At 41.2% G+C, this 22473-nt stretch overlaps 1 protein-coding gene across 1 annotated transcript in view; it reads left to right on the top strand.

Moving 5' to 3' along the window:
• Positions 1-22473, top strand: part of SERINC5 (serine incorporator 5) — a 119040-nt gene that overhangs the window by 13738 nt on the left and 82829 nt on the right. The window lies entirely within an intron of this gene.

Genomic DNA, 22473 nt, shown 5'->3' with positions numbered 1-22473 from the left:
TGGGCAGTTCTCTTCTGCCCTATAGGGTCTCTCTGAGTTGGAACTGATTCCACAGGCAATGGGTTTAGTGGGTTTTGTTGTCAAAACATGTGAAATTTAGCTTCTCTAATTGCTTTAAACATTGGATCTCTACTTGGTTGGGCACATATTGGGTGCTGTGAAGTATTCATATGGTCCAGAAGAGAGAGTCTGAAATTTTCTAAGGCATAAGAAATTAATAATGCCTTATGAGACGATAGATGAAATGTGGAAGTTTGGAGGTGGTGGAGATCAGGAAATAACAGATTGGTTGCTCCTCATTAGTCTAAACCAGGCTTTACTCCGTCCATCTCTGTGGTGTGTGCTGGAGCCCCTTTCTCTTGTTGTTTTTAGCTGCCATTGAGTTGGCCCTAGACTCATGGTGAGCACATATACAGTGGGATCTGTGTCTGTTCCTTCTGTCTGATTCTGTGCCATCTCCATGATCAGTTGCAGATCAGATTATGAGCCATAGGGTTTTCATTGGCTACATTTTGGCAGTAGATCAGCAAGCCTTTCTTCCTAGTCTGGAAGCTTTTAGTCTGGAAGCTCTGCTGAAACCTGCTCAGCATCATAACACACAAGCCTCCACTGACAGATGGTTTGTGGCTGTGTATGAGGTGTGCTAGCCAGGAGTCAAACCCCAGTCTCCCACATGGAAGGCAAGAAGTCTGCCACTGAACCACCAATGACCCCTTACCCTTCCTCTTACCATAGTTTAATATCTTGTGTGTTTGTGGTCAGAAGTTACAAATAAGGAATACTGCTAAGTAGATTTTAACTCTGTTCTGAGGGTTCACTTTATCTCCCATTTGCTGCATTTTTTTTCTCAATTAATGTTCTCTTTTTAAAACTTAACAAGCATTGGCTGAGTATCCACTGTGATATGAACTCTGAGTGTGTTTCAGATGTCTACGGTATGGTCCCAGCTTTTACAAAATTTTGACTGTCAGTAGAATTAAGACTTGGATCCATGAAACAACATCAAAACTATACAAATGTGTAATATCTCTTCCCAGTAGACTTATCAAAAACATGGCTACTGTAGACAGAGATAATTTGGAGATAATACTGGAATCATAAGTATGAGGTTTGTTGTTATGTGCCCTCGAGGTGACCCCTCCTTGGGTTTCCTGAGGCAGTATCACTATGGAAGTAGATTGCCCAACCTTCTTTCCCAGGAGTGGCTGGTGGGTTTGAACCACCAGCTTTCTGGTTAGCAGTCAGGTGCTTTAGGCACTACACTACCAGAGCTCCCGGTATGAGATTTAGGACATGAATTTCATAATAATAATTTTAATGCTTGATTATCATTCAGATAATCTTCCTCCTCCCCCCCAGTGAAAGTCTTCAGCAACTCCAGCCTGTGACTACTCTATGCTTTCTAACTATTCATAGAACATTTAAGAAACAGAAGATATTGGCTGGTGTTGTCAGGGAAGGCTTCATGGAAGAAAGTTTCATAGAAGAAAGTGACTTTTTAAATTGTGGTAAAATATATGTAACAAAAAATTTACCACTTAATCATTTTTAAGTGTACAATCCAGTGAAATTAATTACACTCACCATGTTATGCTACCATCACCACTATCTCTTTCAAAATATTCTATATCACTCTTAGCAGAAGGGAGCTCTGTTGGCATAGTGCCTAAGGCATTTGACTGCTAACCAGAAGGTTGGCAATTCAAACCTACCAGCCACTTCCTGGGAGGAAGATTGGGCAATCTACTTCCATAGAGATGTAACCTCAGAAACCCAAGGAGGGGGTTGCTATGAGTCGGAATCGACTCGACGGCAGTGGAGTTTGGTTTGGTTTTGGTTTTCCAAGCAGAAAGTCAGTACCCTTTCAGCAATAACTTCTAGTGCTTCCTCCTCCCAACCCTTGGTAACCTTAATAAACTTTGGTCTCTATGTTTTTGACTATCTTGATATTTCATATAAGTGGGATCCTACAGTATTTGTCCTTTTGCGTCTGACTTATTCACCCAGAATAATGTTTTCTAGGTTCATCCATGTCATAGCATGTATCAGAATTTCATTTCTCTTTATCACTGACTAATATTCCATTATATATATGTGGTAGTTAAGTTTGTGTGTCAACTTGGCTGGGCCTGGTTGAGTGGCTAGGCAGCTGGATGTAATATTCTCCATGATGAGACTGGTAATCAGCTCCATGGTGGACTCTACTGTGAGCCCTGAGTAGCTGCTTTAGGGGTGTGGTCTGCTTCCTGTATATAAGAAACAGCTTTGGGAATGGTCTTCAGCTTATGGCATGCTTGAACCCTGCATGTAGTCGTATCATTGTTCAGCAGCCTGCCATGCTCTGCTGACCTTAGGACTTTTAATGGACTTCAATTAGTGGCCTGCTGTGTGGTTTGGTAACATCGGGACTGTGCGTTTTTACTTGTCAGCCTTGGGCTTGTTAGCCTCAGCAGCCAGCAGCTGTTTGAGTGAAGAAAAGCGTCTGAAGCCTGGCACTTTGAACTCAGACTTACAGCCTCCAAACTGTAGGAGAATACACTCCTGTTTGTTAAGGCCATCCCATTTGTTGTATATTCCTGTCAGAGTGGCACTAGGTAACCAGAACAATGTATATATACTACATTTTGTTTATACATTCATCTGTTGATGGACATTTGGGTTTCTACGTTTTGGCTATTGTGAATAGTAAGCGGCACCTCTGACACATCACAGAGGCTCTTGTATATGTTCTGTGACTGCAGTGAACATTGATGCATAAATATTTATTCAAGTCCCTGTGTTTTGGGTATATATGTAGGAGTGGAATTGCTGGGACATAAGTTATTCTGTGTTTTTGAGCAACAATAATGATTATTTTAATAGCTAATATTTATTGAGTAATGCTATGTACAAGCTTTATTCTGAGCATTTTCCTTGTATCATCTAACAATCATTTACTTACCTGAGCAGCAGGTACTATTATTGTCTTTGTTCTACAAATGAGGAAACTGAAGCATTGAGTCATTTAAGTACCTTGCCCAAGGTCTCTAGCTACTAAGTGGAGATTTGAGATTTGTACTCAGGCTGAATGTGTTCTTAGTTACTAGACTGTAAGAAAAGAAAAAAGAATAAGAACAAAGCATGAGTAGAAGAACAGAGAGATGTTGGATGGATAAAATGACCCAAATCTTATAGTAATTTCAGTGTTAAGGTGAGGTATCGGGACAAGTTCTGATGGTGAATGGGGAACTGTTATAGATTCTTGAGCAGGAGGCTATCACCATGGAAACAGAGAAATGTGTAGGGGGGTGAGCCCAGCAGTGGTGAGTCTGTGCAGGGTGACATAGGGTCTAAGAGCTATTGAGGACAGGGAGGGAAGAGGCAGCCCTGACATATCACAGAGGCTCTTGTTTACATTTCTGTGACTGCCCCCTGAATGTACCTATTTAAAAATGCTTGGACTGGGCTTCCTACATAGGGAATGAGGTCCACGTGGGTGAAACCAATCTTTTTCCATCTTTAGGGCCCCACAGGGAGCTGGCCAGCTGGTCACAAAGTCAGCTTGTTCCGTGGCCTATAGAATAGAGGCTGACCTCATCCTCAGTCAGAGTTTAAGGGCTGGCGTTGAAAAGTCTCCTTGTGGGAACGCACACCGGGCTTCTCCCCCTCTTTGTTGGCCTGTGGAAATGTTTGAGGATGTGATTGGAAGAGAAGAAAGAACTGTATGTTTGTGATGGCCACGGCTGGGAGTGTGTAATTGCCTCCCCCTCAGCATTCTCTCATTTATGTGCCATGTGATGGGAGGTTCTGTCCAGCATCATGTGGGTCTTTGGTATGTGGGTTAAGAACACAAGAGCAGCTTGCTTTCCAGATATTTACAGTTTTTGCCTTGGTTTCAGAATGTGGCCTGTGTTTGAGTGAGAGTGAAGTGCAAGGGGTAAATGTGAGGAGATACAAGGCCCCCTGCTCCTCTTCACCAGTGAAACCCTTCTTTCCCCTAAGAACTTAGGTCAGAGAAAGCTCTCCTGTGCTGGCTGAATAGGGCATGATTTCTGCCTTCTGTTGGAGCATTTTTTTTTTCCATCTCAAAACCTAGGAGCCATTTTATTAAAGGTCATTCTTGTCACTAAAAAATCAAGCAGGTGAAGTCTTGAGATACTTGATGCCTGGGGGAATTAAAAATCCATTTTAGAATGGAATGCAGACAAAAGAAAAAAATAAATAAAAGGACCAAAGGTTTAACCCCCTTCACCTGCACCACCAAATCAAAATGTAATGTCTCTGTTTAGTGGCATACGATAACACATTCAGGGTTGGCACCTGGGAAACTACGCAGGCACTTTGCGAGAGAGGACAAGGGTAGGCTCTTCTGGTTTCCTAGGGCAGGAATCACAGAAACGAGTCTCTAAAATCAGACCTGCGTTGGAGAAGGAAGGGCAGGTGAACTTTGTGGTCCACAGGCCTTCTTCCCTGTGAGCTCAGTGTTCCAGGCTGAGGTCAGAGAAAAGCCTTAAATCTTCTCAGCCTGCAAGTCTCATACCCATTTTCTTATCACGTCTTCACTTGGTCCCAGGGTTGCCCTCATTCATTGACATGGGTAGTAGTACTGCCTTAGGTGGCTAAATCCTTTTTGCATTTTTTTTTTTTTTTTTCAGAAACAAAATACATCATAAACCACACAGTAAAATGATTTGTTTTGTATGTAGAGTATGGAAAAGATTCTAATCATGGAAGACTGGTTGGTATTATCATCATATGTGCTTATTTTAAAATTTGAATTATTCTTTGTACCAGGAGGTAAGACTATCAAGATCTTTAATTTGCTAGTGGTCTTTTTGTTTCATAAGGCATTGTGTTTTGTTTGTAATCTTACTTCATGTCTTCTGGAAATGAGGTTTTTTTCCTTATACATTATTTTCTGCTGGTGAGTTGGGTTATAGTTTTTCTTTCGGGAGCTCTGGTGCCTGAGGCATGTCGGTAGGTAATAATGTGTAGACTGCATTCCTCTGATTTGTTATCCTAGTTGAAAAGAGCTTTTGCTTCTTTTCTGCACAGGATGATAATGTTATAGGTAGAATGGGCTTCAGAGGAACATTGGACAATACACTCCATGGAATCTGGACGTCAAGAGGAGCCTCATGGCTTGTTTTCTTGGTGTCTTTAAATAGCTCCTGAACTCTATTTCCTCCTTGAAAATCAGCCAGTTGATAGTGTACCAGGATTGTTTATGGTAGCTGTTGTTAAATTGGCCCCGGACTCATGGAGACCCCATGTACTGAGTAGAACTGCTCCAGAGGGTGTTCTTGGCTATACTCTTTACAGAAGCAGATTGCGAGGCCGTTCTTCCACAGAGCCACTAGGTGAGTTTGAGCTGCTAACCTTTGGATTAAGCAGCGATTGCAAATAACTGTGCCATCCAGGCTCCATGCCATACCTAGAGATTTCACATGAATCTAGATCAAGTCCTGGGACACTCCTAGCTCTGACTTTTTGAAAAAAATTTACTATTTAAAATATTTTAATTGTGTTTGAGGTAGAAGTTTTAATAGCAAATTAGGTTCCCATTTAACAATTTTTATACAAATTGTTTCATGACGTTGGTTGCAGTTTTCATAGTGTGTCATCATTTTCTTTATTTCCATTGATCTAGCTTCCCTTGCCCTCCTTGCCTTCTCATCTTTGCTTTTTTGGTAAATGTTGACTGTTTGGTTTCATATGGTTAGTTGATTGTTTAAGGAAATACATTTGTCAAGGGTGATATTGTTTACTTAATAAGCCAATCTATTAATTTGCTGAAAGGAGACCTCTAGAAGTAGCTTCAGAGATTATTTTAGTGTGATAGTCTCAGGGACTATATATCAGGGACTGAGGCGCTCTGTTGGCACAATGCCTAAGGCATTTGACTGCTAACCAGAAGGCTGGTGGTTCAAACCCACCAACCATTTCTCAGAAGGAAGACTGGGCAGTCTACTTCCGTAAATACTTACCACCTCGGAAACTCAGTGGGAGGTGGTATGAGTTGGAACTGACTCGATGGCAGTGAGTTTGTTTGAGTTTTGTTTGTAGTATAAGGTCTAGAGATAATCTCTAGTCTCTATTGGTCCAGTAAGTCTGGCCTTTTTTTAGGAATTTGAATTTTGTTCTACATTTTCTCCCATTCTATCTAGGACCTTCTATTGTGTCCCTGGTCAGAGCTGTTGGTAGTGGTAGCCAGTTACTGTCTAGTTATTCTGATCTCGGGTTAGAAGAGGTCGTGGTTTGTGTGGGCTCGTAGTCCTGTGACTAGTTTCTTCTTTGAGTCTTTGGTTTCCTTCATTCTCTTTTGCTCCAAATGTGTAGAGACCAATAGTTATATCTTAGATGGCCACCACGAGCTTTTAAGACTGCAGATGCTGCTCACCAAACTAGGATGTAGAACATTATGAGTTACCCAGGCCTTTTAAATTGGCCTGCAGGTTTCCATCTGGCTAGCAGTCTTTTATTTAAGTTTGGCTGCCTTTGAAAGGGGCTAGCGTGCTCTAGCTCATTACATATCTCACCACAAATGTTTTCTTGTATCTGTGTATCACTGTCTTAGCTACTTAGTGCTGCTAAAACAGAAACCAGTGGGTCTGTTGAATGAACAGAAATGTATTTTCTCAATTTAAGAGGTTAGAAGCCTAAATTCAAGGTACTGGCTCTAGGGAAAGGTTTTCTCTGTCCTCTCTAGGGAAAAATCTTTTTCTCATTCACCTTCTCTTCCTTGGTTGCTTGGTGAGTTCCATGTGGCACTGGTGCTCCCCACATGGCATCAGTGTTTCTCCATCTTGTTTCCTTGCTTCTGTGCTCAATCTGCTTTTTTGTGTGTTGGTATAGCCTCATTAACATAACCAAGCAAAGCCCTGTTCCCAAATGGGATTATATCCACAAATATTTTGGAAAACCAAATCTGTAGCCTTCCAGTGGAGTGGATGCTGACTCATAGCAGTCCTGTAGGACAGAGTAGAACTGCCCTATAGAGTTTCCAAGGCTGTAGATCTTTATGGAAGCAAACTGCCACATCTTTCTCCTGTGGAGCAGCTGGTATGCTCAAACTGCTGACCTTTTTGACAGACAGTTTCTACAAGTGTATTTGTACATTTTGTAAGAATTCCCAGTATATAGTAGAGCTGACAAGGGACAAGATTGTAGTCACTTCCTGGCCACAGCCAACTACCCAGAGGGAGAGAATAGTTGGACCAGTGGGCTCGGGACCATAGTCACAGGGGGCTTCAAGCTCAATTGGCATAACATACTACGGCCATGTAGATGGAACAATGGGTCTCTCCTAGTCCGGAGCAGAGAAGAATGAAGAAAACTAAAGGTTCATGATGTACCAAGTGACTGGTACACCATGTGATCCTCAGCCTATATGACTATGAGACCAGAAGAACTAGATGGTGCCCGGCTACCACTGTCAACCACTCAGAGGGGGATCTATGTAGGAGATCCTGGGTAGAGTGGGAGAACAGTGTGGAACAAAACTCAAAATCATTTAAAAAAAAAAAAAAAGAAAGACCAGTTTTCTGGTCTGATAGAGCCTGATGGAACCACTGAGACTCTGGCCCCTAGCTGCCCTTCAGGTCTAGAAATGAACCCATTCTGTGGCTTCCAGTCAAACAAAAGATAGGCAAATGAGCTGAACATTTATGTTAGGTAGATATACTCCTTGGAGAGATCAATCATGGGAGAATAGAAGGGCTGTGTATGCACAGGAAGACAGCTGTGAGGGGGGCAGGAGTGCATGGGAGGGAAAGACACAGGGTAGAGGTAACTATGGGAAGCAAGTGGGAGGGGAACTGTTGCATTGTGGGAAATTACAGTCAATGTCATGAGACAAAGTGTATGTGAGTTGCTGTATGGAAAGTGAATTTGCTCTGTAAACTTTCACCCAAATGAGAATTTAAAAAGAAAAAAGAAAAAAGAAAAGCATTATAGATAAAGCTATATCTCACAAAAACAAAGCAAAACAAAAAACTGCCAACCTTTTAACTTCTGTGTCACCAGCGCTTTTATATAGCCACAGATACAGGGGTTAGTATTTATAACACACGTTTTTGGGGAGCACAATTCATTTCATAACACTCACATACTTAAAACTTCTTGTCCCTGAAGAGGGCATGTGGGTTTGCCATGACTTGAACTCTTTAAGTTCTGAGAAGTTTCTGAGAAGACTAAATGTCAAAATAGATACCAGGGTTCTTTTACACATTATTAAAGTGGGGAATATGGAGGTAACATTTTGCTAGGGTGCTGAAGTGGTCTGGGCAAATCTATATGCACAGTGCTGGGGTGAGTCCAGGGAAGCCCTTTTCTACCATAGCTAGTCTGTCCCTTGTACCTGGTATTTGGCATTTTCATACAAGTAATTATTTAGAAACTATCCTGATCACTTTTGTCCACCTAACTCAGTGGACCACTCAACCTTCAGGGCTAATGAGGGGTGCAGGCAGGACACTGAAGTGGGTTTGAACTAGCCTCCCCCTCCTCTAGGTTACATTCATCATCAGTCTAGCAGTTCCTCAAAAGGTTACACATGGAATTAACCATATCAGTTACCAGACACCACTCAGCTGATTCTAACTCATGCCAACTCTGTGTGTGTCAGAGTGTAACAGTACTCCACAGATGGAGACTGCCAGGCCTTTCTTTCAAGGCATCTCTGAGTAGACTCAAACCTCCAACCTTTCAGTAAGCAGGACTAATGTTAGTCATATGACCCAGCAATCTCACTCTTAGACATAAAGCAAAGAAAACTGAAAATCTTTGTGCAAACAACAATTTGTATATAAATGTTCACCGCAGCACTATTCATAATACCACAAACAAAAGTGGAAACAATCCATATGTCCATTAACTGATGAATGGACAAATACAGTGTGGAATGTCCACATAATAGAATATTTTATTTTTCAGCCATAAAAAGGAATGAAGTACTGATGCATGCTACAACATGGAGGAACCTTGAACACATTATGCTAAATAAAAAAGCCAGAAACAAAAAGACACATATTGCATGATTCCATTTATATAAAATGTCCAGAATAGGCAAATCCACTGAGACAGAAAGTAATTTAGTGACTGCCTAAGGCTGGGGAAGTATGAAAGAGCAAAGCATCACTTTCAGGACTAAGGTATACCTGACTTAAGTATTTGCAATTGCCTCAGAAGTACAGCCGGAATGCTCTGTGGGAGTGAAAATGGCCAGACATTGTCTCACCTACTTTGGTCATGTTGTCAGAAGGGACCATTCCCTGGAGAAGGATACCATGGTTGGTAAAGTGGAAGGTCAGCAAAAAAGGGGAAGACCCTCAACGAGATGGATTGACACAGTGGCTACAACGATGGGCTCAGGTATGGCAAGGACTGTGAGGCTGGCACAGAACTGGACAGTGTTTCATTCTGTTGTACATAGGGTCGCTATGAGTCAGAACCAACTTGAGGGCACCTAACAACAACAACATATGCATGTGAAAGCTGGACAGTGAATCAGGAAGATTGAAGAAATATTCATGCATATGAATTATGGTCCTGGAAAAGAATACTGAATATGTATAACTTGAGTTGCCAAAAGAATGATTAAATCTGCTTGGAAGAAGTACAGCCAGAATGCTCCTTAGAAGCAAGAATGGCCAGACTCCATCTCATGGACTTTGGACATGTTATCAGGAGGGACCAGTCTCTGGAGAAGGAAACATGCTTAGCAAAGTAGAAGGCCCGTGAAAAAGAGGAAGACCCTCAGTGAGATGGACTGACAGTGGCTGCAACAATGGGCTCAGACATAGCAATGATCATGGGAATAGTGCAGGACCAGGCAGTATTTCACTCTGTTGTACACAGGGTAACTACAACTCATACAACACCTAACAGCAGGGATGAGGACAGCAGAATGAGGAATGACCACTAATCAATATGAAGTTTCTCTTAGGGGAGATGAATCTGTTCTAAAATTAGATTGTGATATTATAGCACAACCTTGTGAATATATTTTAAAAAACACTGTATACTTTAAAAGGGTCAATTATATGGTATGTAAATTCTATTTCAGTGAAATAGCTAAAGGGGAATAAATAAATAAGTAAGTAAATGAGGCAAGTTTACAGGGCTTAGTAAATGCAACACCAGGTAAGTGAGTAGGAGGAAACATGAGGAAGAGAGAAGGGTGAAGGCCTAAAAGCCAAGGGAGTAAAGCAGAGCTGCTAAAGGAGGAGATCTCAGTGTCAAAGACATTGGAAAGGGCCAGTTAGATAATGGGTTTGCAATCAGGAGGTCTCTGGTGAGTTTAAGGACGGCTATGTGAGTGTATGTGTATATGAGTGTTTGTGTATCCACCCACATGGCCTACAAATTGGGAAGAGTTTAAGGAGTGGGCCAGGTAGGAGGAATGGAGAAAGCAGAAAGAGAAACAGCCTTTATGAATAAGAAGGGGAGGAAAGAGAAGACAGTAGCTATAGAGGCTAACACATATGAATTTTCTTTTACTGCATCCTATTCTCCTTTCTCCCTCTGATATAGACAATTATGAACAGTAAAAATGATTGTGAAATGAACAGTTTCTATATATGGAATATATATGTGGGAAATAAACATGTATGTATTTTGTTCAAAGAGCCCAAATCCACAGTTAGCACCCTCAACATCCATCAAAGAGGAGCCTTTTCCCCTTCCATAGCATATTTTTATTTAATTATAAATGTAGAGATTATGATTAGAATGTCCACATAAGAGTTTCAAAAAAAAACTGGTGATGAATGTAACCTGGAGGAGGGGGAGGCTAGTTCAAACCCACTTCAGTGTCCTGCCTGCACCCCACATTAGTCCTGAAGGTTGAGTGGTCCACTGAATTAGGTGGACAAAAGTGATCAGCATAATTTCTAAATAATTACTTGTATGAGGAATCAACTCGATGGCAGTGACTTTTTTTTTTTTTTTGGTTAGGGGGTGTGAAGAGATTATCTTCTTTTTCCCTGTTTTTTGTTTGTTTGTTTTTCAGATGTGATTTGGGTGATTGTTTCTAGAGCAAATTCATTTTGCATATAGCAGTTCATACACATTTTGTTTCATAACTTTAACTGCAATTTCCTATAATGCAACAGTTCTCCTCCCACTTCCTCCTTGTAGTCACCTCTTCCCTATGTCCTTCTTTCCTGTGCATTCCATTCTCTGAGCTGTCTCCCTGTGCAAATACTGCCCTTCTGCTCTCCCATGATTGATCATTCTAAGAAGTGCCTCTGCCTCATGTAAATATTTACCCTATATCTCTTTCCCTATGTTTTAAACACTGTTCTCCCCCTTCTGGATCCTTTGCTTTCCCTGGGGCTGCTCATTCATTCTGGCTTTGATTACTCCTGTATGTGTATCTGCTCATTTGGCACCATTTTCTCAGAATAGTTCAGGGGAGAATAACATACTTTTTTTCCCACCTTCCATTTTATCGATCCAATGCTGACCATGCACTTTCCCCAGACAGTCATAAGAGTAGTAGATTTCCACTCTAGATTCCAGTCAGTCATGTCTTAGCCCTACCAGATTCCCTGATGTCACATTGTAGTCCCCTTATTTGGACTTAGGTTGTTCCTGAACGTCCCTGGCTTCATGCATTCATTTCCCTCAGACTTCTTTCTCCAGATAACTATCTCATGAGTGAGCTGAGGATGCTGTTTCTTACTTGCCTTTCTCCTGTTTCCACATGTTGAAGTCACAGTGGTATAGTAACTATAGATGCATGCAGAAGCTGCTTTTCTTGGAAGCAACCTAGATTTCAAAAGTTCGTCTTGTAGTAACCTCTGACAGCACTTAGTCGATTCCCAGAGTTGACAGAGCTTTTGATTCATTGTGTTGAGGCTCTGAAATTTGGTAGATGAGCCACTTTACTTTCTCTCCATTTTTAACCCAAAGTATAAGAGGAATATGAAGGCATAATAGTAAGTACTGGTTTGTGGGAAGTCCTGCCTATGCTAGTTCTGGGGAATGAAATAAGCCTTCTAGTTAAGGACGTGGTTAATAAGATAAGCAATGGAAAAAGGGAAACAGCTCTATTTCTGGTAAATGTTGTGCCTTGTGAGGAGACAGCAAATATCATGCTGTGTTAAATGTTATTATGGAGGAAGTAATGATCTCTTTTAGGGTCCTTCATGGTAATCGTAACCAGCCCCTTATTTGACAGGTGAGAGGATGTGACCCTGGAAAGGAAGTGGCTTGTCTGAGGTCGTGACACTAAGTAGAGCTGGAACTAGACTCCAGGGTTCCTGGTTATCTGGCCAGAGCTTTCCCTGCTTGTATGACTGACTGGGTTTGATTGTTAGTCATGTGCTTACATATATTGGGAATTAACAGTAAAAAAAAACCCTTGGAAAGCTCCTAGACTTTCTTCTGGCTACAGGTGGTGAGAGAGGAACATTCCATCTAGAAACAGAATAACCTTGGGCCTCACAGTTTCTTAGCTTATCTTCCTCACCACCTCCTTCCTGTTGTGAAGGCCAAAAGTTGGGCTCAAGGGACAACTGTTAGTTTGAAGTTAGAAAATAGGGGCCAACAAGAAACCTAGTATTTATTTATTCAATGGCTTTGCATGTTAAAATCGTACAGTTTGTACATCAAAACTGTGTTTGGTATAGCCATCTTTTCAAAGCAAACAAACATCATCAATGAAAAATATTATAGTCTGGTCCAAAATACTGTGTAGTCTATCTCTACATAGAATGACAGGTATTGCTGCCAGAGTCTGGGTCCTGTTTTGCATTTGGTATCCACTTGGTAAATGTTAAGAGGAGTTTGTACCTGAGACTAGCATCAGGCAATGTTAATAGGAATATTTAAGCCCCACGTAGAACTCTTCATTCTTACTGGCTTTTTGTGTTTTAATCTTAGAATAAGTGTTAAATTAACAGCAACAAATATTGCTGGCCTAGTTCTTTGATTCTGGACTATTTCTTTTATCCAGCTGAGATAAAATGCTTTTTGAAACTTCTTTTTATGAACAGCAACCGAATTCATTGTGTTTCTGGGTCTTATATGTGTCAAGTGAATTGAGGAGTAAGATTTTGAAATTAAGATTAGTTTTGGATTGTTGAAACTCCAACCCTCTATGGAACATGGTTTAGGGTGGGGGGATCATCACTATGACCTTATCAGACTTTTCCTGTGGGAAGCTTATTGTGAAATTCCACCTCTTAAATCCCCCTGGGTCTTCTCCCCTGTGATCTAGGAACACATATTTCTAAACAGTTTTACCTTTGGTCAAAATTTCATGCAGTCACAACATCTTATGTGAGAAAGCAGCAGTTCCTGCAACCTCTCATCCCTCGTTCCTTTCTGCTCAGGCCTCACCCACCTACACAAATGAATGCTGGAAAAATAGCAATGGGAAATAGTTTTGTACAAGAGGCAGCAATTTGAACTAATGGATACCCTGCTGAGTCTTTTTTTTCTTTGAATCTGAACCAAGGACAAAGAGGTTTGATCCTTGTCCAGTAATAATGAGCTTGCTGGGAGCCAGAAAGTAAAAAACAATAGTTATTGTCCTTGGTCTATGAAGATCTGTTACCCAGAAGCTTTTGGGGGGTGTCAGATGTTAACTGGATCTCAGTTTCAGGATTGGTTTGACTGTGGGAATGGGGAATGATAAGATGTGAGAATTGAAATTTTCCTAACTCTTTTCTCTTTAATCGTCAAAAGCATCTGTTAAGTGACTGTCTACAGATGGGGCCTTGGAGCACCCTGCAGATAAATAGAACAGACAAGAGCTTACAGTTGGAAATGGACAGTGTCAGTCCTCATAAAAGCCGAGCCAGAGGAACAGACAAATGGCCCCATACAAAATGAACAAAGATAAAGTAGTCTCAGAAAGCTGGTGACAGGAAACAATGCACAAATACTGTGAATAGTTGGATCTTGATACTCTTCACAGGGTTTTAATAAGGATAATCATGTTGCTCAGTTAAACTATAATCTGAGTTCATTCTTTTTTTAACAATTTTAAATCATCATTGATACATTCACTCATTCAGGTGTGGGTGCCACGCTCTGTACAAGCTGCTAGGGATACAAGTATGACTAATATATAGCCTTTGTCTTCAGGGAGCTAGACTACAGGTGGGGTGGTATGAGTGTAAAGAAGGGACTCCTAATATTATACCACATGTGCACACACATGTATTTAAAAGCTAAAAATATGTGGACTCCATTAGTTGGAGACAGTGGGTCAGCTATTACCTCTGTTGACCTTTGGGGTCATCTTTAGAACTCAGGAATAATTTCTCCTCATCTTTGCCTGGAGACTGAGAGCTGAGGTGAGGAAGAAGGTATACAAGGGAATAGAGTGTGTTGCTTTCTTGACGGGGTTGAGCATAATCACAAGGGGTTGAGTATTTTGGGGGTGTGGTTTTTAAATTTCAGTGAGACTGTTTCTACAGTCTTTAAATAAGTTTAAAATTATCTTCCAACAAACCGGCTTTCATCAGTGTGGTTTTATTTTTGGTTTCACAGGCTGTGTTTGTATAACAGATGTGGAACTTTTTCTCTCTTAGAGCTTTTGAGGCCTTCTGACCCACAGAGGAGACTATTGAAGTACACAGCCTGCTCTCCCTTGACCCCTTCCAATGTCCCCTCAAAAAACAATTTTTGCCTGCAGATAAATTCAAATACTTAATTTGTTGATCTGAAAAATGGCATGTGGATGATATTCAACTTGACTTACTTAGAGCACAGGTTCCATTTTAGGACAGCAGTAAACACTTCGGGAATGAGTCTAGTGGTTAAGCACTCGGGTAACCAAAGGTCAATAGTTTGGACCCATCAGATGCTCTGAAGGAGAAAGATGTAGCAGTGTGTTTCTGTAAAGATTTACAGCCTTGAAAACGCTATGGGGCAGTTCTACTCTGTCCCGTAGGGTTGCTGTGTGTCAGAATTGACGTGATGGCACAGGTCTGGAAAAAGGAATGAATGGATCTAAGGCTGAGGTGAGAAAGCTAGAGCACAGATTTGGGTAACCCAGACGACAAATCAAATAAAATATCTCTGCTCTCTGCTGCAGGGGCAGTGATGGTTCAGTGGTAGCATTTTTGCCTTCCGTGAGGGAGACTGGGGGCAGTGCACCCACCTCATGGATAGCCACCACCTATCAGTGAAGGTTTGCATGTTGCTGTGATGCTGAATGAGTTTCAGTGGAATGTCCGGACTAAGACAGACTAGGAAGAAAGGCTTGGAGATCTACTACCAAATCAGCCAATAAACATCCTGTAGATAACAAAGGTCCAGTCTACAGCCAATCATGAGGATGGTGCAGGGCTGAGGAATGGTACAGAAACAGGCAGGTTTTTTTTTTCTCTGTTTTTAGCAGCTGACCACTGCAACAGCTTTCTGCTACTACTTTGGCTTTTGATCAGTTGAGTAAGTTATCACTAGTTGTCATTTGTCTTTGAAATGGTAATTTGTATTTCAGTGGTTAACAGCTTGGCACATCCCCTCAGTTACTCTTCCCATTAGACCAGGGATAGGCAAACTTTTCTTGCAAAAGCCTAGCTAGTAAACATATTAGGCTTTGAGGGCCGCTTCGTCTCTGTGGCAACTGCTCAACTCTGTCATTGTAGTGCAAAAGAAACCATAGACAATTTGTCAACAAATGAGAGAGTGGCCATGTTCCAATAAAACTTTATATACAGGCTGGCTGATTTTGGCCTGCTAGGTTTAGACCTTCAGTGACTTTATGCAAGTTACATTTAATAATTATTTTCTTCTCTCTGAAGAGGAAACTTCCATGACCTAAACTTAGTGCTTGAGGGTACTGGAGTTGCTTAAATTTCAAACAACTGAGCTGTGTAAACCACATACCTGGTAGACTAAAACTGAAAACCAAACTCACTACCATCGAGTTGATTCTGACTCATAGTGATCCCCTTTGGATTTCTGAAGTGGTAAATCTTTATAGAAATAGATTGCCCAATCTTCCTTCCATGGAGTGGCTGGTGGATTCGAACCACCAGCCTTGTGGTTAGCATCAAATGCCTTAGGCACTGCACCACCAGATCTCTTTTATACTGCTAATCCATAACTGCAGCACATCTATCTTTTTGGAGCTCCACGGCCATGCTTGGCCATCTACCCACACATCCCCTTGATACAGGCACCTCTAATGCAGCCTGTCATTAAGTGAATACCTGCCTAACCGCTCCTGAAACTATCTTCTCCTGAGAGATTCCTATCCATAATTGACATCCAACCAGATGCTGAAATAGAAATCAGCATTCTTAGTCCTGAGTTTCTCTGCCTTTATTCACTGTTGTTGTTGTTATTTGCCATTAGAGTCGGCCCCAACTCATAGCAACCCCTCCTTGGGTTTCTGAGGCAGTATCACACCAGCCACTCCTCGGAAGGAAGGTTGGGCAATCGAGTCGGACCCGACTCATAGCGACCCCTCCTCAGGTTTCCGAGGCAGTATCACTACGGAAGTAGGATTGCCCAACCTTCCTTCCGAGGAGTGGCTGGTGGGTTTGAACCACCAGCCTTCTGGTTAGTAGTCAAGTGCCTTAGGCACTATGCTACCAGAGCTCCTGCTTTATTCACTGTTGTTGTTGTTGTTATGTGCCGTTGAGTCGCCCCGACCCCTCCTTGGGTTTCCGAGGCAGTATCACTACGGAAGTAGGATTGCCCAACCTTCCTTCCAAGGAGTGGTTGGTGGGTTTGAACCACCAGCCTTCTGGTTAGTAGTCAAATGCTTTAGCCATTATGCTACCAGAGCTTTATTCACTAGCTACATCAAATGGACAAACAGATCCTATCCCCTGACCCCCGCTGCTATTGCCTTATTCACTATACAGTTTTTCACCAGAATTAAGTCCTATTCCTCTTTTAAGATCAATTACTGATGTGGTTCTTGTTTGCACATTCTGCCTTCCATTTTATCCAGTTCTCTCAAGGGAGATTGAGATTAGCTGATTCCAGTCTCCATTCTGTGGGAGAGCCTTTCTTATCTTTATAATTAGTTAAGTCCCCTGCCTGTGGTCTTGTTTGTTTGGATGACCAGACAAGCTTTTAGCTTGTTGTTTAACAGTTTGATTAGAGTTGTTTGCTAACTGTGGCTCTTTGATCCTAGTACAGTAACTGTGAGCTCTAGGGTCATTTCTGTTTTTTGCATACTTTTGAGATTCTGAGGAATTAACTGTTTTGAGCAGCATCAGAGTCAAATAAACCAGACTGGAATTTTAGCTCTTCTTTTGACCTTTAATAAAGACATGTAGATAGGTACACAATGTAGACTCTTCTCCAAAAAAAAATGTTTAGATAAGCAGATGAAAGAGAAGCAGGCAGTGGTTGTTGTTATTATTTTAAAAAATAGCCCCAGATTCCAAAGAGGGCCTCAAGGATAATAACTTACTGAAAAATGAGCTTTGGTGCTGAGAGGCCATTTAGGGAGGATGGAAGCTGATTCCAGTATTTCCCATCTCACTACTGCTGTGCACTGGTGTGTAACAGACTCATAGCACTGTCCTTTACTCCATGTAGAAAGCCTGAAGATAAGTGGAATATCAGGCGAAAGGCAAACAGGCTCTTGGCTCCCAGATTTGTTTTCAAGTGAGGGATATTAGCCAGAACTTGCAGATCTAGTTCTGTTAGATTCATGAACTGGCAGTCAATGTGGGCTGCCCAAAACTTTCTTTGCAGGTTAGTTTCATTTAATGCTCTAGGAATTTGATATGATGAAATACAAGAACAAAATTAGCTTTGCTAATATCACATCTTCTCATCTCTCCCAACTAATAATTTAATTTCACAGGCACACAGCTCTCATCTTCTTTCTCTTCATCTCTGTAAGAAGCACTCTCAGAAACTCTTCTGTTCTTAAGTTTGTAGCATCTGGGCTCCTGACCAAGTAGACATTCAGGCCTTTGTATAATTTTCCTGTTATTTCTCTATAGTTATTTGCCTGAGATTGAAGTTGTTTTTGAGAGGTATATAGTGCAGGCTATATACATGGGTTTTCTTCTACCTTTCATCTCCTCAAGCTTAATACTTTTGTTCATGTTTTGGGAGATGAAGTGTTCCCTGGGGTGTGAGTTCAGATCTACTTTAGTTTGTGTGGTGGCTAGATCTTTGAAAGAGAGGTAGGTAAATGCTATTTTTTTGGGGGGGGGGATGGGGTGGGAGGGAACTCAGGTTTGGTATAAATGGACCAGAGAAAGATTCACCTTAGTGAAAGGGACCTTGTAGTGAATCCTTTAGTGAAGGAAATAGAGCATTTATTGAGCTCTAAGATGCTCAGCTTTCCCTCATGTTTAAGTGGTTCTGAAAGTCATAATACATCATACAGTCTGATTCATGATGTACTGTGCTAGTGCCTGCACTCCTCTACCCCTGAAAGTTCTTTTTATGTGCTAGATAACCACCAGTTGCCATTGAATTGATTCCAGCTCAGTGTCAGAGTAGAAGTGTATTCCATAGGGTTTTGCTTTTATTTATTGTTGTAAAAGTATAATACAAACAAACAAAAAATACACACTAAACCAGCAGCTGTCATCAGTTCCAACTCATAGTGACCTTATAAGACAGAGTAGAACTGCTCCATAGTGCTTCCAAAGCTGTAAATCTTTATGTAGACAGACTGCCACATCTTTCTCCTAGGGAGTGACAGGTGGGCTTGAACCGCCACTTTTTGATTAGCAGCCGAGTGCCTTAATCACTGCACCACCAGGGCTTCTTCCATATAACTCATTTGCCAATTCAGCACTTTTTTCAGGTGTACTATTTAGTGATACCGAGTGCCTTGATTGTGACCCCTCCTTGGGTTTCCGAGGCAGTATCACTATGGAAGTAGATTGCCCAACCTTCCTTCTGAGGGAGTGGCTGGTGGGTTTGAATCGCTAGCCTTCTGGTTAGCAGTCAGATGCTTTAGGCACTACGTCACCAGAGCTGCCTTTAATTACATTAATCATGCTGTGCAACCATCACCCATAATCATTATCAAATTTCCCATCACTGTAAGCAGATACTCGCTGCTTCTTGAGCAGTGACTCCTTCTTTCCGCTCCCTACTGCCCCTGGTGACCGTTAATAAACTTTTATCTCTATACCTTTGCCTGTTCTTATTATTTCATATGAGTGGAATCATACAATATTTGTTCTTTTGTGATTGGCTTCATTCAGCATAATGTTTTCAAGGCTCATTCATGTTTTAAAATGTATCAGGACTTCATTTGTCTTTATGGCTGAATAATATTCCACTGTACGTATGTTTTTGTTTTTTTCCATAGGGTTTTCAATGGCTGAGTTTTGGGAAGTGGATTGCAGGCCTTTTTTCCTAACCTTTTGGTTAGCAGCTGAGCTTGCTAACCATTTCCATCACCTAGGGACTCCATATGTTGTTGATTCTGACCCTGGGCAACCCCAAGTGCTTCAGAATAGGAACTGTGCTCTGTAGCATTTTCATGGTGTGAACTTTTGGAAGCAGATCACCAGCTCTGTCTTCTGAGGTGCCTCTTTCAGTTAGCCCAGCAATTAACCATTTGTGCCACCCAGGAACTCCATATGCTAGATGGTGTGTTAGAATTAAAGAAGTTTACTTAATGGCTTCTACATGTTAGGGACTGTGGTAAGCACTTTATAAGGATCATATGATTTCCATTCTCAACTTCATGAGATGATGGTAGTATTATTTCATTTTTACAAATGAGGAACTTGAGGCTCAGAGAGGATGTTATAACTAGCCCAAGGTCACATGATATGTGCTGGAGTTAGGGTTGGAAGTCCACTTGATAATTTGTGGCTTTGGTTTTGGTTGCTCTGAGGATCAGGAGGAAACCCCTTGTTCTCAGAGGTCTGTGCAGAAACAACACAGGCTGTGTGTGAGCCTGGCTGACATGTCTGTCCTTGGATGCCCAGAGACAGACTTAACGGGCAACACCCTTAGCAGGCGCGTTCCCTCACCCCGCAGTCTGGAATCTGTGTGTGGTGTGTATTTTCTTTTTCTGAAACTGAGATGGAGCTTGGTACAGCAAATATATGTATATATATTTTCTAAACTTCATTTATCTTGTTGTTGAGAATATGTATAATGAAAATACACCAATTCCATAGTTTCTACGTGTACAGTTTAGTGACACTGATTGCATTCTTTGAGTTGTGTGAACATTCACACCTTCCTTTTCTGAGCTGTTCCTCCCCCACTAACATAAACTCACTACCCCCTAAAGTTCCTATCTAATCTTTTAAGTTGCTGTTGTCAATTTGATCCTGTAGAGATAGTCCTTAAAAGAGCATAGTGCTCAAGGAATACCTTTTTCATTAGTTCAGCTAAAAATTTGTTTGGTTATAAGATGACTTCAGGGATATTTTTGGTTTAAGGTTTAAAGATTATCGCAGGGCAGTAGTTTCAGGGGTTTGTCCATTTTCCATGGCTCTAGTCTAGAGTCCGTGAGAATTTGAAATTCTAGAACAGCAAATATTTAATTAGAGCAAATTCCCTTTGCTTCAATTCTGCCAGCTTGTTCAACTTGGAGGTTTTTTGTCTGAAAATATTTGCCTCTTACTGAAGGCTAAATGTGGCCAGTCATGCCCAGAGCATAAAGGAAGTCTTGGTTAGTATTTAGAGCAGGGGGTTGTTTGCCTACTTTTACTTTGGATGAACATGTAATGCCACATACTCACCCTTCAATGAGCTAATCCCTCTGGGCACATTTGAGATGGGCTGGAATAAACAAGGGAGGGTAATTTTTGGGGTGATAGGCTGGAAGCTCCTGCCTCTCAGAGTAGTGCAGTCAAATGCAGTAACATGTTTGCGTTTTTTGTCTGTGTGCTTCCCGCTGAGAATTAACATTCTTTTTGGAATGGAGGTTGGGGAGAAGGAGTGAGCAGTGGGTTTGGGGCAGGGAGTTGGAGAAAAGTCTGAAGGTGGGCTAGTGTAGATGAAAGAGGTGCCAACAGGTATATATGAGAGTGGGGGTAGGAGCTGGGTGGGGTGAGGTTGTCAGGAAATAGTTTAAAGGCAGGTAGTATGCTGACAGAGCAGAAGAGAGGAAGGGGAGGGAGGAAAAGAGTTACATTATTAGAATATTACAGAGCAGTGCATCTCATAGGAATGAAGCAACCTAACAAGTTTGGTTTCTCCTTCATGAATATATAGCTTTTACAGATTTAAAATAATTTTACTCACTGTTACTAGTACCTCTCATACAAGTATAACTTTCAGGTCAGAGTCTTTGAAACTTTCATTTTGTGTGGTCCCCATTACTTTACTATCTGAAGCTTTTAACCATGCTGATTGCACTGTAATTAAAACTGAAAAATTCAGACTTCTTGAGAAGTCACTTTATGACTTCTCTTACTACCTGTACCTTTCTGTGTCCTTGTATCCAGTCCTAACTGCTGTTGTGAACCAGTTTCCAGAAACATTCTCACGAGGATGCCTTAGTGTTCAGAGCCTTTGTGTCAGAAACAAACTCCTGATCTGTTCTTGCATTTCCCTTCATTGTCCTCCCCACCTCTCTCTCCTTCCAGCCCAAAAGAAAGAACTTTTCCCCATCCTCTTCTTGAGTTCTGTCATACAGTCCTGACAACTATGACTTCTCCCCACAGAATCTGTTTTCCCTTCTTCAGCTGCTCCCTGGACTATTAAGCCTTCTAATTAGCCCTGCTGCCCTCTGCTTATGCAGCCAAGAGTATTAAGGGTTAAATTGTCATTTCCTTTTGCTCACAGGATGGCGGCTGGATTTCTTAGCGTGGGACACAGCTGGTGTGTCCCAACAGGACTCTGCCTTTTAGTATAGTACTAAATACTAATACAAAAAAAGTTACTGTTGTTTATCTGAAATTCAGATTTAACTGACATCCTGTGTTTTATCTGGCAATCCTCCAGGTGTGTTAGTTTGCTTTGTAGCCCAGTCAAATACAGTAGCATCTCTTTATGCCTCCCTCTGTTCCAAAAAAGGGCAATTGCTGGAACTTACTTAAATCGTAATGGTTGACATTTCTTTATTAAGTCTTCCTCATCTATTCATGAAATTAGAGTGATACTAGTTGAATCTCAGTAATAATGCATTTTTGTCTGGTGCCCTTGTTAGGAGAAACATGTTTTCAGATTCATACATAAAAACTGGAGCCCCTTTTGAGACGGTAGTGAGAGAATCCTCATTCAGGGAAATGAGCTCTAATTAAATTTTAATCTTTTGTTTATGGGAACATCAATAGGCTCAGCCATTATTTCCTAAGACCTTTTCTGTGAGAGAAGCTATAAATGTCTTCATTATTGTCACTCTTCAGTTTACCTCCAGCTTTGTGTCTTTTTTTTTTCCCCTTTTGTGTGAAATGTTTCTGTCTTTTTTTTTTTTTTTTTTTTGGAGGCTGACAGCTACAGTGTGAGCAAATGTATGTTTTAACTTATTTTCTGTTCCGAGGAGTGTTCAACTCTGATATTGATACAGTGTTTGGTTTTAGAAGCACATTTTTATAATTGATTAAATCCTTCTGTTTAGACATTAATAGAAAC

Source organism: Orycteropus afer, unplaced genomic scaffold (assembly GCF_000298275.1).
Source record: "Orycteropus afer afer isolate SDZICR_OR568_19922 unplaced genomic scaffold, OryAfe1.0 scaffold00107, whole genome shotgun sequence".
Lineage (NCBI taxonomy): Eukaryota > Metazoa > Chordata > Mammalia > Tubulidentata > Orycteropodidae > Orycteropus > Orycteropus afer.
This window is presented reverse-complemented; position numbering and strand designations above follow the sequence as displayed.